This window comes from Eumetopias jubatus, unplaced genomic scaffold (genome assembly GCF_037043125.1).
Source record: "Eumetopias jubatus isolate StellerSeaLion01/CBP00866 unplaced genomic scaffold, mEumJub1_p1.0 scaffold_12, whole genome shotgun sequence".
NCBI classification, from domain to species: domain Eukaryota; kingdom Metazoa; phylum Chordata; class Mammalia; order Carnivora; family Otariidae; genus Eumetopias; species Eumetopias jubatus.
This window is the reverse complement of record NW_028274818.1, coordinates 111327723-111344976: the sequence shown is the minus strand read 5'-3', so window position 1 is coordinate 111344976 and position 17254 is coordinate 111327723. Positions and strand designations below refer to the sequence as shown.

Genomic DNA, 17254 nt, shown 5'->3' with positions numbered 1-17254 from the left:
CTGGGAGAACAGTGAGCAGCACCCATCCCAGGCCACAGGGGCACCCATCCTCAGCCTCGGACTCAGCCCCGGAAACTCTGGCTCGGTTTTTCACACACCTATTGTCAGGAGTGTTCATCACAGCGGTGCTGGAGAGAGCAGGGAATGGAACAGCACTAATGCCCAAGGAGATGGATGGGATCCACGGTCCCAGTCCTCATGACAGAATGCCCTGCAGCTACTGTCACATTGTCGTTTGGGGCACAGGATCCGGGAAGCCCCTCCTGAGACCCCCTCCTGCCACCCTGCCCCTGGGAACATTGAGAATTGTTTGAGGAGGAGGGGGAGAGGATCCAGGATGACAGCGGGTCCAAGCAGAAGGAAGGTCAGCACTGGGAGGACAGATGGACGTGCCCTGAGCCACCATCCAGGGCCCAGGCTGTGATGCCCTCGGACCTCACCCCAAATAAGGACTCCTGATTTATGGACCCAGCTTCTGTGGTTTTACTCCCTCCCTCATTCATTCTCTCCCTCATTCATTCCCCACCTCCAACCCTCACCTCCCTCCCCCTCCCTCCCTCCCTCCTTCCTCCCTCATTCAGCAGAGGATCTGGGGTCCCTGCTGTGTACTGAGCACTGGGGCTACATCAGTGAGCACCCCCCAACCCACATGGTCACGTCCACTGTGGGAGGTGATGGGGGCAGTCCTCAGGGTTAGCAGTGGAGATGAGCACCAGGAATCGGCTCCTGAAAACACAGGCCAGTTGCACAAAGAAAAGAATGGAGAGACCCATGCTTAGCACTTTCTCTAGAAAAATCTAGTCCTGAAAAGTGATGAAAAGTAAGTATACCCTAGACTTCATGCAATGTGAGTTCTACTGGCAGGTACCTACTGATTCCTAGAACCAACAAAGAGTAAATCATCCAGTGTCGACTGCGGTGTTGTGACCCAGGTTTTCTGACCAAATGACACGTTTCAGCCAACATCTCCAGGGCCTCTGAGTTTTCCCAAGGGTCTCTGCGATTCTCTGATCCTTCCATCAACCTCCTTGGGAAGCTCTGTCCTGTCGTCTTCCTTGTCTCCTGCCTCTTCTGGGACCCTTCCGTGGCCTCCCCGCCAGGGCCACCCCCACCAGGACTCCCTGTGCCCCCTGGCCTGACGCCCACATCCCATGCTGGGTCCTGTGAGTCCGGTGCTTTTTGCAAGGACTGTGTGCTCCCTCTGGGGTCACTTGGCATCTCCCTTGCAGTGGCCTGCCTCTTCCTGCGCTGAGCACTCTGTGAGGCCAGACTGTACCCATGTCATGGGCATGGAAGCGAGAGTCCAGAAGGTCCAGACGACCTGCTCCCAGTCCCAGCGTGTGGAGCCTGGGTCAAGGATGGTCCGCGAGCAGAAGAAGACTTGGGCCCAGGGAGACTGAGGGAGGATGTGGCACAGTGAGTCTGCAGGAGGAGAGGGAGCACGGTGGGGACCTGGTGCTCAGACCTGCTGGGAGACCACATCTCACCCACAGCAGCTCTGTCCCCAGGGCTGGAGGTGGTCAGGGTAGCCACCCTCCGAGGCTCTAGGCTGACAGTGACTGGCAGGAGAGGAGGTGCACCTGATGCAGGAGAGAACCCTCAGGCAGAGAGGAGGGGGCAGGTGCTCCCCCAGCAGCTGGAGGAACTCGGGGTAGCCACCCTCCCAGGGTGCAGGATGGCAGTGGCTGGCAGGGGAGGAGGCACCTGGTGTAGGAGAGAGCCCTCAGGCAGAGAGGAGGGGGCAGGCTCTCCCCCAGCAGCAGGTGCACTGGGGCAGGCTGAGGGGGCCTCCGTGGACAGCAGTGCCTGCAGCTGGGGTCTCCACACAGACCCCCTCCTCAGGCTCAGCACGAGCTTGTCTGGATGGCCTTTGTCCCCCAGATACAAAGTCTGGCCCAGGACCCTCCTCAAGCCCTGACTCCCAATCCTTTGACCTCAGCTCAAGTGACAAGAAATGGCCAATAGTTTAGGTGGGGTTGGGTGCACAGGGACATTTGCTTCTCTGGCCCATGCTGTAACATTGCTGGCATTTTAAAGATCTCAGGGCTTTGATTCAAAAACGGTAGGATGCCGGGGACCCCAGTCGGCTTTCGGGAAACCTGCCTCTGGACCTTGCAGCCCTCCCAACCCACCAGGTCTGCTCAGAATCCCTCCAGGTCACAGACCCACAGTCTTGGCTCCTCAGATGGCCCGGACGATGCACCTTCAAAAAGCGATCCCGGTGGGGCAGCAGGACACACTGTGGATTCCAGCAAATACACCTCCCAGAAACTGAGGGTGCTGCTGGACGAGCTGTCTGAAAACAGCCATGCCAGGGTTCCAGGAAGATACCAGAGGCACAGGAGTAACTGAGGAGCATCTGAAGGTCAGGTAGGGGCAGTCAGAGCTTCCAGACCCTTCTTCCCTAAAGCTCCTCATTCCTCAGCCTTTCTTCCGGTGATTCTGCCTGGTTTCTATTTGCCCCAACTGTTATCCATTGCCTTAGGCAGCAGAGACTCACGTATGCCTTTAAATGTTTTGGACATTGAATGTCCTCCAGTAGCCACTTCACTGCTGGGAGAGTTGGTAGCAAGCAAGAAGTCCCAGAGGACTCCAAGGGTCTGGACTTGGTGTTTCCCTCTCCTGAGATGGGGACACCTGTGGGAGGTGCAGGTGGTCAGCTGGGGGAGGGAGGTAGGCACCTGACATAGACAGATGGGGTATAGGTGAGGCCCGAGGCCCCCGGGGTATGTGCCTGGCATCCGGACTGAACAGGTCTTCAAAGCTGCAGACTGGCTGGGATCATCTTCAGGCTGAGGAGGAAGGTGAGGGGAGCAGAGGGGACTGAGGAGGTTCGGCTCAGACAGGAGAGGGCTGAGCCACACTTTTGGGGGGAAAGTGGTGAGGTTCAGGCTCACAGGGACAGACCTCGAGGCCATTATGCCATGTGAAATAAGCCAGTCCCTAACGGACCGACACCGGAGGACCCCACTTGTGAGGGATGGAGAGCACTCCCATTCACAGAGGTGGAAGGAGCTGCTGGGTGCCAGGGTTGGAGAAAGGGAATGGGGGGTTAGGGTCTCGTGGGTAGAGGTTCAGTTGGGGATGATGAAAACATTGTGGCGATGGATGGAGGCAGCAGGTGCAGAACAGTGAATGTACTTATTGCCACTGAATTGTACCTTGAAATGTGCTTGACAGTATCAGTTGTATGTCCATTATACCAATAGGAAAGTAGTGAGTCAGGAGGATGGGGCCATCGCGAGTCCCTGGAGGGCCCAGGAGCAGGGAGCCTGTATCTTAGTTCTCGCTCTCATGCTCTGCCCCTTGTTGGTGACTGAGCTCACAGTAGGCATCAGTAAGTGCTTGCTAAGACACCGTGCAGGCAGATGGTCCAGAAAGAGTGCACAAGTGCAAACCCACTGGTGGGCACTGAGGAATCCCAAGGAGATGCGCATCCAGACGGAGCGAGTGCCCACATTTCACAAACACCAGCGCGGAAATAGTCATTTAAAACCAAGGCAGGAACCATAAATAACCCAGAGGGCTCCATGCTCTGGATGCCGAGCTAGCGGCCACAGCCAAGGCCTCTGGTGCTCAGGGGACTGGGGGTCTGAGAGGTGGCTCGGCGCACCCCTGACCCTGAAGCCCCTTGGCCGCGGTGAGGTGTAAGGACTGGGAGGGAAGACCCGGCCAGCACCTGTTCTGGTTCCATGGCTGCTACAGGACTGCTCCCAGCCCCACCAGGCGGTGTCTATTTAGAACCAGGGAGAAAACCTTTTCCCTCAATTGTTCTTTTTAAAGATGGTTGCTCAGCATTGACACAGAAAAACATGTGACATAAAACTGGAGTTGTTCACAGCTGCAAATGACCCAGAAGTGATCAAAATGTAGTGACCAAAAGAGAGGAACTTGTGCCCCCAGGAAGGCCTCCTGTGCGCAGGGGTGGCTGGAGCGCTGGCGTGCCCGTGCAAGCAGTGCTGGGCTCCACAATTTCCCTTAAGGGGACAGAAGTAGGAACCTGCTCTGATGGCTCCGCTCAAGGCAGCACCCCCTGATGGAGATGGGGGCAGCCCCTCACAAGTTCTGGGTGCCCTAGTGATTCTTGGGCATGGCCCGAATCTCAGCTTCTTCATGACAGGAGCAGCCCAGCAGTTGCAGGCCCCATAGGTCCTCTGGAGATAGCACCTTGGTGGGCTTGTGGTCCCAGCAGGTACCTGTTCAGGTGGCTCTCGTCGTGCCATATGCCCTCCATCCCACTGGCCAGGTCGGCTCCCATCGCCTGGTGACAGGCCAAGGTCATTCAGTGAACCTCCGCCACCGACCCCACAAAAAGGCCTGCATGTAGTCAATGTTGCCCTGGTCCCTGGGGATGTGGGTCTGGGACTGTGGCCGGCACTCATAGCTGAAGTCCTCACGGGCCGCCCAGTAGAAACTGGGGTAAAGGGTGCCAAAGAGGGGGAACAGGATCTCCACACCCATGTGGTCACAGAACTTCAGGTCTGCGTCCGCGCACACCAAGTCGTCCACCTCATGGAGGAAGTGCTGTTCCCAGAAGCAGCTGATCATTGCCATGCGCTGCACGGACACATCCTGCCAGTGCGGGGCACCGCAGACCTCGAGGACCACCACCCTCCGGCCCTCCCGGAGGGGCACACGGGACCCAGCAGCCGGCTGGTTGGTGAAGACATAGTAGGTGACCCTGTGTCCCACCATGAAGTGCGTCTCCGCTGGCTGCAGGAACAGCTCCAGGAAGACCATGCATCCACAGGGACAGGGGACAGGGCTGGAGGAGGGTCACTGCTAGAGGCTGGCAGCAAGACCCCAAAGCTGGGGGCTGTGCACATGTGCACCTTCTTCAAGGGGGCAGGCCCTGGGCTGCTTTAAGCAACAGCCATTCTCCTGGCCTACCCTGAGGGAATCTGCCAGCAGGGCCTCCCTATGTTCTGCTCCCAGAGATGGGGGCCATCAGCACCTCATCTTACAAAGGGAAGCCTAAGGCTTAGGAGGTTGGAAACCCATGCAGCCCCACATGGGCTCCAGCATGCTGGAGCCAGGAACACTCCCCCTGTGCTGAGCTCCTGGGCAAACCCACAAGTCCTGCCCCACCTGCCAAGAGTTGAGCACCTTGGGGCACAGCCCTTGTTTCTGTGCCCTACAGACTGGATAGAACCAGCAGGGGCAGCCACCTGCCCCACTTTGTTTTGAGTGGGCGGTCGCTGGCCCCCACAGAGCTGTCTCCACCTCCTGTAGGGTCCTCCCTGGAAGGCAACGGGCATCCTGCTGACAAGGTCCTCAGTAAACCACTGGTATTCCTAGGAGGGGTCACCCTCGAACTCCCCCAGCTCAGGTCCAGCCCGTGGGCAGGGAAGGGGAAGGAGGACCCCTGGAAGAAGAGGGGGCTTGCTTAGACCCCAGCCTTGAATCCAAGGGTGTGAGCTTCCGGGTCCAGGTCTACATCTCCCCGGTCCTAAGAAGTTGGGAGTCTTGTCCAGCTGCCTCACATGGCTGGACCCCACCATGAGGAAAGCAGCTTCCCCATCATCAGGCAAGTGTGGTGAGCCCCTAGGAGACTGATTTTTTTGCGTAGGCACTAAGGCTACTTCCCTGTACCTGCCCCATACGCGGCAGGTTAGTAAATTGCTCACAAAGGGAAGGGGGGCACTGCATTTAAATAGGGTACAAGCACATACACCCAGCAGGCATGAGTCAGGTCATCAGGGGGCCAACTGAGACCCAGTCACTGAGGAGAAAAACCAGACATGAAACGGGGGGGGGGGCATGAGTGCCCCTGGCAGAAGGCACAGCCAATGCAAAGGCTTGGAGTCAAGCCGGAGGCACGTGTGGGACAACCACACACCTGGGTGGCCCCCAGAGGGGCGGGCCGTGGTGGGAGAGGTGAGGCTGGAAGGACGGGCAGGAGGGGAGCCGACCACAGAGAGGCCCAAAGGTTATGTTCCAAAAAGATCACTCTGATTACTGGACAAGAGTGGGCTCCATGCAGCGGAGAACAGGGAGACACTAACCCTAACAACCCTAACCCTAACCCTAACCCTAACCCTAACCCTAACCCTAACCCTAACCCTAACCCTAACCCTAACCCTAACCCTAACCCTAACCCTAACCCTAACCCTAACCCTAAAACCCTAACCCTAACCCTAACCCCAACCCTAAGCCCAACCCCTAACCCCTATCCTAACCACTAACACCAGCCCCAATGAAATCATCACAAAATCAGCAAAATGCATTCCTGTACCTTTCTTAAAATGGATGTAAGAAGCCAGATCAGAAAAATTGCAAAACCAAGAGCTCATAACTATATTGTGCACCCTAAGCAAGTGACTCTTCACAAACACCTCAAAGGTTATTCAATAGAGTGAAACCAGCAATGTTATACACTGCAATGAATTTTTAAATAAAAACATGTGGTCATATGAATTGATGCAGAAAAGTTCTAACCGAAGTCCAATGTCTGTTGCTGACATAAACACTCATGAAAGCAGGAATAAGGGGTAATTTTTTTCAGTAAATCTCTAGTAAACACTATGCTCAAGTTTGAAGATGGACAGCTGTACTCTGAAGTCAGGAACAAGGACGGGATGCTGGTTTTCACAGGACAGATGCCGTGTGGTCCGACTTATACGAAGTATCCAGAGACACCAAGTAGAATGTGGCCGCAGGGGCCGAGGGGAAAGGGAAATGAGGAGTTGGTGCACACAGAGTCCCCCTCCCGGAGAAGGAAGAAGTTCTGGAAAATGATGTACAACCGTGGGAACTCAGCTAAGGCCCGAGAACTGTGCACCTGAAATGTTTTAAGGGGTCAATGTTACTATGTTTCGTCACAGTGAAAAAATGAATGAGGGACCAATGCAGGCCACCACGTGGATGGACACTGCGAAAACAGCCCCAGCGACGGAAGCCAGACAGAAAAGGCCGCTCAGACTGGGGCCATCTGTGCTCCTTAAACCCATCAGGGTTGTGCAAAGAAGGGAAAGTCTCGGAGCGGTTCCAGAAAAAGAAAACTGGATCTGAATGGAAAAGGCCATTTCGGATGTGGGGCAGGTGGTGGCAGTGGAAGTGGGCCTGTGGTCTGGGTTATAATGTGGAGAGTGTAATGGTTTCCTCATTTACGGGTATGTGGTGGTTCCGCGGGACAGTGTCCCTGTTTGGGGTAACACGCCCTGAAGCACCCCGTGTGAAGTGGTAAATGTGGTAAGGAGACGACAGCCGGGGTCTGAGTGTGGAGGTAAAGCGTATTTGCGCTGCGGTGACCGGTTGACCGCACTCTGAAATCACCGCAGAGTCCACGACTCTTCAAACCGCCACGGCGGCACCAGGTCACGGAAGCAGAGACGACACCAGACTGTGACGGAGGCCGCGCCCTCCCAGACCCGGTTCCCCCACCGCGGAGAGCCCACCGGCCCTTGAAGGAGGCCACGTGGTAGCGAGAGACTCGCGGGAGGATTCAGTCAGCAGCCCCCGTGTCTCGGGTGCAGCAGAAGCAGTGGGATCTGGAATTCCCATTCTCCACAACCCTCCCCCAAAACCTGGTTAGAACTGTGAAAATGCAAGACGGGCACCTCAGGAACGTGGACTGGGGACGCCAGCGGGGAGGCCGGAGCGGGGAGCCCGCCGCTCAGGGTCAGGGACGGGAACGGCCGTCAAGTACAAAAACCAACATGAGAAGCCTCCACGGGAGAGACTCATCAGTTACAGACCCCAAAGGGGAAGACGTAGGTTTCACTTGCTATAAGAAATCCGCGCTCCCTGCGGGGAAACCTCCGTCACCGCGAACCCTGCTTTTCTCCAGTGGACTTTCCTTCAAGACGACCGTCCCAACTTCCTCCTCCTTCTCCACGAAATAAAGTTCATCTCCCTTGTTTCTTGCACTTGCCCGTGAGGTGGCCGGAGCTGGCTTGCCCCGGACGGCAAGTCTCTGCTGTCCTCAAATAAACCCATTTTGCCGGTAAAATACCTGGCAGTTTTGGTTTAAGGTTACCAGAACTAACAAATCCAATGAACTCGCAAGGAACGGAATCAATACACAAAAACCTCTTGCATTTCCATGTGCTCATGACGAACCATCAGAGATAAAGTCGGAGAACAATGTCACTTACAACAGCATCAAAACGAACAAAACGCCCAGGAGTAAATTTAACCAAGGAGCTGAAAGACCTTCTCCTAAACCTGTAGGACACTGGCGGCAGCCATCGAGGGAGACACACAAGGAAGACACCCTTGAGCTCCTGGAAGAACCGACACCGTGAAAATGTCTACTCCCCCCAAAGCCGTCCACGCAGTCGTACCGAGCTTCCAGCGGCGTCTTCACAGACACAGAACCGACAACCCTGAAGCGGGTGTGGCCGCGGGAGCAGCGCCGCGGCGCGTCCGCTCCCTGACCGCAGACTCTGCCGGAGGAGCCCCAGGAACCGGATCCGGGGGCGCGTAAACACAGACGCGGGGCCCGGGAGCAGATCCGAGCCCGGAAAGGGGAGCCCCGACAGCCCCGCGCACAGCGCCTCCCGAGGCGTCCGCGTGCGTGCACAAAAGGCCACGAAAACCCCACCGTCTACACAGCGCGCCCTTCCTCCTCCCCGCGGTCCTGTGAGCACGGACCGCCTCGGCTAATCCCCGCTCGGGCGGCTTCACCTCCTCTTCCCCTCCCGCGGCGAGTCCTGACTCGGTGTGGACGCGGCCCCAGGTCCTCTGGAAGCGGGCCCCGAGGAGGCCGGGCTCCTGTCGGTGGGGAAGCGACCCACGTCCTCCACAGCGAGTCCCGGGGAGGCCGGCTTGTGTCGGCGCGCACGCGGATCCACATCCTCCCGAAGCTCGCACGACGGGTCCCGGAGCCCCCACCAAGGCACGAGGCCAGCCGAACGCGCGTGCGCGCGACACCGGGGCGCTGGGCTCGCGCTCCCCCTGCAGGCGGTGGAGGCGGTGCAGGACACGCTGGGCTCACAGGTCGGTGGAGACAGCGCCCCCTCCCGGGGACCTGCGGAATCCATTACGTTTTGGAAGTTGAAACTGAAGGGGAGCCCAGTGTCCCCCAACTTCTCCAAAAATAGTTAAGGAACAATCAATTGCAAACCATATGAAATGAAATGTAGACACTAACTTTACGACATGCACCAAAATTCACTCGAAAATGTGGATAAATTTAAAATGCAAACACAAAAACCGATCCACAAAAGAGAAAAATTGATAACACGGACTTAGTAAAATTAAAACCTCTACTCTGGAAAACCTTGTTCAAAGAACCAAAAGACAAGCCGCAAGCTGGGAGAACATATTTGCAAACCGTGTATCTGATAAAGGATTTGTATTCAGATTGTACTCTGATCCTAAACCCTAGTTCCCTCGAAGTCTTCTACCCCTAGGTTGGAACCCCCAAGCTCCAGTTACTCCATCACCCTCCAAGTTCTGGACCCACTAGCTCCACACACACCACCCACGGAACCTCCTAAACCGTCCCCTACAAACACACACCAGCTCACCCCCTCATCCACTGACTCCCCAAAGACTTTTCCCCTCAGACCCAATAACACTCATTCGCTCTTCTTCCCACCTCCTCACACTAAAGCACTCAAAAAACGAAGGGTTTGAAACCAAAAAGCCACATGCCATAACCCTAAAGCCATACACCATTAAACAAAAAATCATAAAGTCATAATCTATAAACCATACACCATGAACTCTAACCAGATACCATAAGTCATAGGCATAAACTATAACCATGATCCACACATCATGAACCAAAACCAGAACCCATAATCATAACCCTAACCAACATAAATATCCATGGAAACACTGTTCACAATTGGAAAATGGTACAAAATATGCAAACATGCCACAAAGGGTAAATGAATATATGACATGGGGTAGATCCATAAACTGAAATGTTCTTCCACCATATCAAGGAATGAAGTAAAATTGTACAGCTGCTGTGGCACACTGAATGGCAGTTCCTCAAAATCTTAGAAATAGGATAAATTACTATACCTCAGGGCATGTACCCAAAATATTTTAGAGCATGGACTCTCTGTATTTTTTCCCCCAAATTCATTAGGCACAATAGCCAAAAGGCTGAACTGACCAAAGTGTCCACTGAAGGATGGATGAGTAATGTATACACAATGGAATATTATTCAGCCATGCGAAGAACTAAAGTACTGATTCATATCACAATATGGATGAACCTTCAACTCACTATGACAAGGGCAACAGACCAATCGCAGAAAAGAATATTATAAGATTCTATTTGTCTGGGGTATCCAAAATAATCAAATTCACCTACAAAAAGTAAGATAAGGTTGCCAGGCAGAAGGGACAGGGGAATGGGGAGTTAATGTTTAATAAACAGACCCAGACTTTCACTGGGTCAAAATTTAAACATTCTTGAGGTGGAAGGTGGTGATTTTTGCATAAAAATGGGAACATACTTAGTGGCATACAAGTGTAGACTTAAAGTCTCTTATTTTTTTTAATCTTTTAGGGGCGCCTGGGTGGCTCGATCGTTAAGCGTCTGCCTTCGGCTCAGGTCATGATCCCAGGGTCCTGGGATCGAGCCCCGCGTCGGGCTCCCTGCTCCGCGGGAAGCCTGCTTCTCCCTCTCCCACTCCCCCTGCTTGTGTTCCCTCTCTCGCTGTGTCTCTCTCTGTCAAATAAATAAATAAAATCTTAAAAAAAAAAAACTTTTAAATGGTTGTTATTATACCTCGTAAACTGAATCACAAAGTCATGACTGAAGTACTAAAACATGTTATAACATGAATGAAGACTGAAAACAAACTAAATTACAGAGCCATCCAGAAAAGCCTACCCAGATTGGAGCCCTTCGTGACGTTTAAATCAATCATGCTTGTGAAGTGAGTGGAAGTCTCGGGAACAGTAAAGTGGATTACAAGAGAAGTCACTGTCACGCAGTTCAGGCAGGTGGTGACAGTTGAAGTGGCCTCTGGATTGGACTATAATGAGGAAATCATAATGATTTCCCCATTTGTGAGCTCTATGAGAATTCCTGGGGAAGGTGTCCCTGTTTTGAGTAAAAAACACACAAGTATGTCATATGAAGTGGGAGCTGTGTGAAACAACTACAGAAATCTGAAAGCAGAAATAGAGTATTTCTACTGCTATGGCAGATTTTCTGTACATCGGAAATTCATGGAAACTAAATTACTTCTCAAAACGACCATATCAGGAACACACCAGAAAAGCATAAAACACATCAAACTTCGTGGTGGAGGCCAAACCTTACCAGGACACAGTTCACAAGATACAATGGATTACTAAGGGACGCTGCGGAACAGTTATATTAGTGGCCACTACGCTGTGGGTGTTGTGGATGACCTAGGATATGGTAGAAGCATGACATTTTGGATTCCCAATCATCCACATCACTCCACCAAGAAAAAAAAAGTTAAATAAACAAATTCAGTGAAATTGCAGGATACGGAATCAAGATACAAAAATTATTAGAGTGGACAATCTCATAATAAACCATCACAAGGAGAAATTAAGAAAACGGGAAAAAACTTTACTACAGGCATGAAAAGCCTGTGCATTGAAAACTATACTATAGGCATTGATAAAGACACTGAAAAAGGTGCACCTGGGTGGCTCAGTCAGTTACACATCTGACTCTTGATTTCGGCTCATGATCATGATCTCAGAGTCGTGAGATTGAGCCTCGTGTAGGGCTCTGCGCTGGGCATAGAGCCTGCTTAAGATTCTCTCTCTCTCTCTTCCTCTGCCCCCTCCCACTCCCTCTCAAAAAAGAAATTGAAAAACACAAATAAATGGAAAGATGTGCTCATGGATTATAAAAATGAATATTATAAAATTGTCCATTTTACCCAAACTGATGTACAGATTCAGTGCAATCCTGATCAATATTTCAGTGCCACTTTGCACAGAACTGGAACAATCCCAAAACATGTACAAAACCACAGAGGATCTCAAAGAGCCAAAGCAATCTGTACAAAGAAGAGCAAAGCAGGAGGCATCACATTCTCTGATCTCAAACTACATCACAAAGTTATAGTAACCAAAACAGTATGGTACGGGCTAAGACACAGAAGGACCAAGGGAGCAGAATGGAGGGTCCAGAAACAAGCCCATACATGTGTGGTCAATTAATTGATAGCAAAGGAGCCAAGAATACACAATGGTGAAAGAACAGTCTCTTCGATGAGTCGTGCTGGGAAAACTGGACAGCCTCAAGCAGAACACCACCAGACCCGTACCTTAACCCACACACAAAAACTACTGAAAAGCCCACAGCAGAGTTGAGAGGAAGGGGGGACACCAGTACTGAACGCGGGGCTGCCCTGAAGCCAGTGAGCCCCAGGGCCTTGACAGGATTCATTCTCAGTAAGGACGTTGGTGGGGCCTGCAGTGGTTCGGATCTCCACCTGAGCTCTTTCGATGAAGTACCAGCAAAGACAACATCGGGCTCAGGTATCTCCTGGTCATGTTTCCAACTCTGGAATGGCTTTACAAGGGGACGAGAGAGTGTGCTTCAGAACCTTCCTCAGTGAGGGAAGTTAGGAGGGAGATTGAAAGGGTTAAACCCCAAGGAGCTTTTCCTGCAAGGGCCCCTGTGGAAAGAGGCAAGGACAGGACAGCAGGGAAATGAATGACCACAGCCCAGCAAGTGCCTCCCTTGAACACGGGCAAGGCTCTGTTCTGAGAGCACCACATCAGGGGGCTGCTTCCCTCAGTCCTGCCTGAGGGTGCTGTCCTGGAGAGGGGTGGTCCCAAGTATTCACATGCATCTCATGGTTGAGGGCCAGAGTCCTGAGGGGGAACCCCTTGCCCAGCTTGTGTCTCCAGTTGACACTGTGGTCATCAGACACATCAGAGGTTACCTGCAAAGGGAGACTCCCATGAAGACTTCTGAGAGGTGGGCCAGAGCAGGATAAAATGGGCTGGCAGGGAAGGTGCACACCTTACCCCAAAACACCATCTCTAGGTGTTTTAGGTCTAGAGTCTTAGGGGGGCTTCCAGCTGCTGAACCCAATCCCCTCCCCTGCTCACCCTGACCCCCTGTCCTAGCAACTGTCTCCTCAGCCTTCACAGTGAAACCAAGACAAGTTCCTTAACACATCAGGCATTCAAGGAATTCTCATCGACCACTGGTGGGCCTCCAGCTGCATGGTGCCAAGCAGGCATCAAGGAGGTTACCATAGCAGCAGGGAGGTGGGGGGGGGGCGCGTACTGGGCTGGACTAGTTCCAATATTCAATTTTTAACATCTCCTGAATTAAAAATGGCACAGGTCCCAGCCAGTTACTGGGGTTAGAGAGACAAAAAACAAAAACAAAAACACCCTCTGCGCAGAAGGAGCACTGGGGGGCGCCACTGACCCTAGGCCCACCACTGACCATAGAGCCCTGTACGCTGACCCTGACCTCTGAGCGCACTTAACAGCCAGCCCAGCCCCAGAACACCTAGGCCTGGGGTCTTTCACCATGGGGGGCATCTTTCCTCAAAATCACAGGGCTACAGTGCCCTCACCACCCACTGCAGCCCTGAAGTGCCCAGAAAGACCCTTGGAAGTAAATGCTGACTTTGTGAGACTGGTTAAGTGTTTTCCCGAAACAAGTGGTTGAAGCTAAAGATGTCTTCATGCTGCCATAGATGGGCCCACAGTGGGGAGTGGTCAGAACTACGGACAACTTTGCTGCCCTCCACCTCCCTGGGCTGATGCCCCTCATTCACCTGGTCATGGAATTTCTTGGCATCTGTTAGTGGCAGAAAGAGGTGGGATTGGGGTTGGGGGGGCCCTCTGGGGGTCATTTCAGCACCATGGACATCTCTCTACATCAGCGCCATACACCCTAGTGGCTCTGCTCTTCATACTGGATCCCCTCGGAAATTACAATTGGGACCAGATGCTGTTAGTTCCCTGTTCCAGCCTCCATGCCAGTGCCCCATCTGCTCGTGCTGAGGCCATGTACAATGTCACAGACAGGAGGCCAGCCCTGGAGCTGATCCCCACTTGGCAGCAACAGGAGACAGGACGTACGCTATGGGAGGGGAGCTTACAGGAGGGTCTCAGCTACAAGCCGAATGTTTGAGTTGCTGCTCCATGAGTCAGGACTCATTTTCTGCAAAACTTACTTGTGGGGGCAGGCTTCTGTCAACTCCGATTTTCAGAAATATCTAATTGGATTTGATGTCAACTAATGTAATATGAAAGGACCTTATTTGATCTTATTAACTTTGATGTGGCTGAATTAGCAAACATGGGCCCTATTTACAAAATGCACCAGGTTGCCAATGAGGAGACAGCTTGAGGTCAGAAAGTACCACATCAGGAAGCCGGGTCCCCAGGGTCATTCCTTTGCAAACTGGGAAGACCTGGGTTGTAGTTTGCAGGGACCACTGATACCTTTGCTCCTTGGAAGGTGAAAAGGATGCAAGCTTGAGTTACGGCTGACAAGCACATGATACAGAGGCCTGGGCAACCCCAGGTCCCATCGGGGCTTTGGCACACAAGTCCGCAAGACCAAACCATGGATCATTGAACAATAAAGCAATAAGTTCCACAGGGAAGTATCCCTGACACCACCTGCCCCATCTACTGGCTTTTTTTGGTTTCTTGGACCTGCTTCTCACAGTTTCCCCACTTCTTGCTCATGTCACCGCTGCCAGCCTGCCTCTCCTGCAAGAGCAACAACCTCCTACCTTCCATGTTCTATGCTCCAGCCATCCTGTGGCTTAACTTTATAGAGCAGAGAGCAGAAGAGAACACGCAGCCATGAGCCAGTGCCTGAGGGCTGCACCTGTGTGCAAAGCCATGCCATCACTGGGACTGTCTGGACGTGGTGAGGCTCCTTAGGGCTCCTGGATGTGTGGGTTATCCACACACCTGTCACACGGTCACATGGAGCACCTGGCTGTGCCTAACTCTTGTTAGCCAAAAGATTTGATCTTACGGAGGCTATAGCCCGACACATCAGGTGACATTCACTCTCCTGATGTTAATGCCCATGAGGAACAGTTGTTATCTGGACCGGCCCAGATCTTTTGTCTGACTCAGAGAGGGAGAAGAATGCCGGGTCTGTTTGCTGGGACCAGTCGCCTCCATAATTGCATGCTCCCTGAAAGGAAGACAGGAAGTCTCCTTCCACCTCTGGAATATGAGTGTGAGCTTCCTGAGGGAGAGCAGTCCACACAACTGACCCTTTATTTGGAAAAGGAATATGGGTTCAGGTGAAGCAATTAGATATCTACTAAGGTGGTATCTTTATTCCAAATATTAGTCAGGTGGTTTTTTTCCTTAGGAATATTAATATTATTGTTAATAGCTTTAAAAAAGGAATAATCCAGCAGCATGGCACTGACTAAATAAATAACAGAACAGTATGGAGATTTTGCAAACTAATTATTTGTATAAGAACGTGCTTGTATCATGGTACTTACTGAAATGAATATAAATATGCCCACAGAAGACATGTTACAATTGTGGAGCAAGTCCAGGCTGGCCCAGGATTCTGAGGACAAGTGGCAATGACATCGAAAAAGGCCAGGTTTCCATGGGTCACTTCCATCTCGCCCAAACCTACATGTGTTTCTTGAGAGCAGGTGAACACAGGAAAACTATATAAGAAGGGAAAGAACTCACCTGTGGGCATTAAGACCACTAGAACTTTGTTCTCCCGCAAAAGATCTAAGCATCCTAAGAAGAGCTAACCAGGGCCAGGATCAAACACTTCAGAACCTGCCCGACAGGAGGCGCTCAACAAACGACTGCTGAATTCATACACCTGCTCCTGTATGGAGGCTGTGTGAGGGACCTCACTGCACTTCACTGAGAATGCCAGCCCTCTAACAAGGTATACAGTGATTGATTATGGAATTGAACAAATTCATTTTAAAAGGCAGCCCAAAAGAGTGTCTTTAAAAAGAACATACAAAACCTGTCACATTCGTCATCATACAGATCAACTTTTGGGCAACACAGCCATTTAATTAATTTAATTAGCATTCGTGAGATGTCAATTATTAGCAGATGACAACTGGAAAGGAATATTGTCCCAGACGTGCATGTTTATTTATGTGCCCACCCATGGGTATAAACATCTCTCTAAATAATGTGAAACATAGAAAACATGAGCTGCCAAATCATTTCTAGAAGTCAAAAAACAGCTAGTGATGACAGAGGAGAAGACAAACTATCATCCTCTATACACAAGGGACATGCTTGGCTGATGTAATGGCACAAAGTGGGTGAAAAAGAGAGAGTAACTTCTACTGACTTACCCAGGAATACCTGATTCAGGTGTTCCCCACTTGAAAAGCATGTGAGGCAGGTGACTTCAGGGCTGGTGTGCATCTGGGAACAGAGCAGGCATCAGCTAGCATGGAGGAACCAGGCCCGGCCAGGGCGACATGGGGGCTGCTCTCTGGAGCTCGCAGGGGGGCACCAGTACCCCTGAGACTTCACTGAGGTCCCAGCCTCCTGCATGGAATTAACCCCTCAAGCCAGACTCCTCAGATGCAGCTCTCAAGACAGAGGCAGGCTGTGTCTGTGTCCTCCAGAGCACGTGGAGGAGCTGCAGCTGAAGGCGGTAGTGAAGAGACGGCTTCGTCTCCTCCAAAGCCAGACAAGCTGTCCCAGAGGTCATGGGCCACAGAGGCTCATCGACCAAATTAGTATGCTGGAATCACAGGGCTCTTTGAATAAGCTGAAACGGCACCGAGCGAAGCAGATGGGATGAGATAGGAGGAACACATCACCTGAGCCCAGGGGTGCAAACCTTCGTGTGTCCAGTCTCCCTCTGCCACATTAGCCTTTCCTGCCTGTGGAGCCAGAGTGCGAGTCTGAGCAGGAGTTCCACAGCTGGAAGGGCCCAGGGCCAACGGCACACGCTGGCTCCAACAGACGGGAATGGGGCCAAGGACGCCTGGTCACAGCGCACCTGCACAGCCCTGGGTGCTCCGATGAACACCCGGCCTACTTTGTACCCGAAATATACGCCAACCAAGGCTACTGAGGAAGATTCGGGGTTTGGAGACATGACTGCAGGGAACAGGGAGCAGGTTCATCTGGGAATTCTGAAGGCAGTGTCTATGGAAGGCGGAGAAAGAGCAGGAGACAGCGGGGGATGAGGCTGGAGATACAACACCTGTACGGTCTGAATGCGCACGTGCCCCCAAAACTCGTGTGTTAGAATCCCAACACCCAGGATGATAGTGTTAGGAGTTGGGGCCTTTGGGAGGTGGTTAGGACAGGGGGACGGAGCCTTCATGGATGGGAGTAGGGCCCTTGT

General features: G+C 52.4%; 1 pseudogene; it reads right to left on the bottom strand.

Annotated features, from left to right (window-relative positions):
* Positions 1-4074: 4074 nt before the first annotated feature.
* Positions 4075-4740, bottom strand: LOC114199946 (histo-blood group ABO system transferase 2 pseudogene; annotated as a pseudogene).
* Between the last annotated feature and the right edge of the window lie 12514 nt (positions 4741-17254).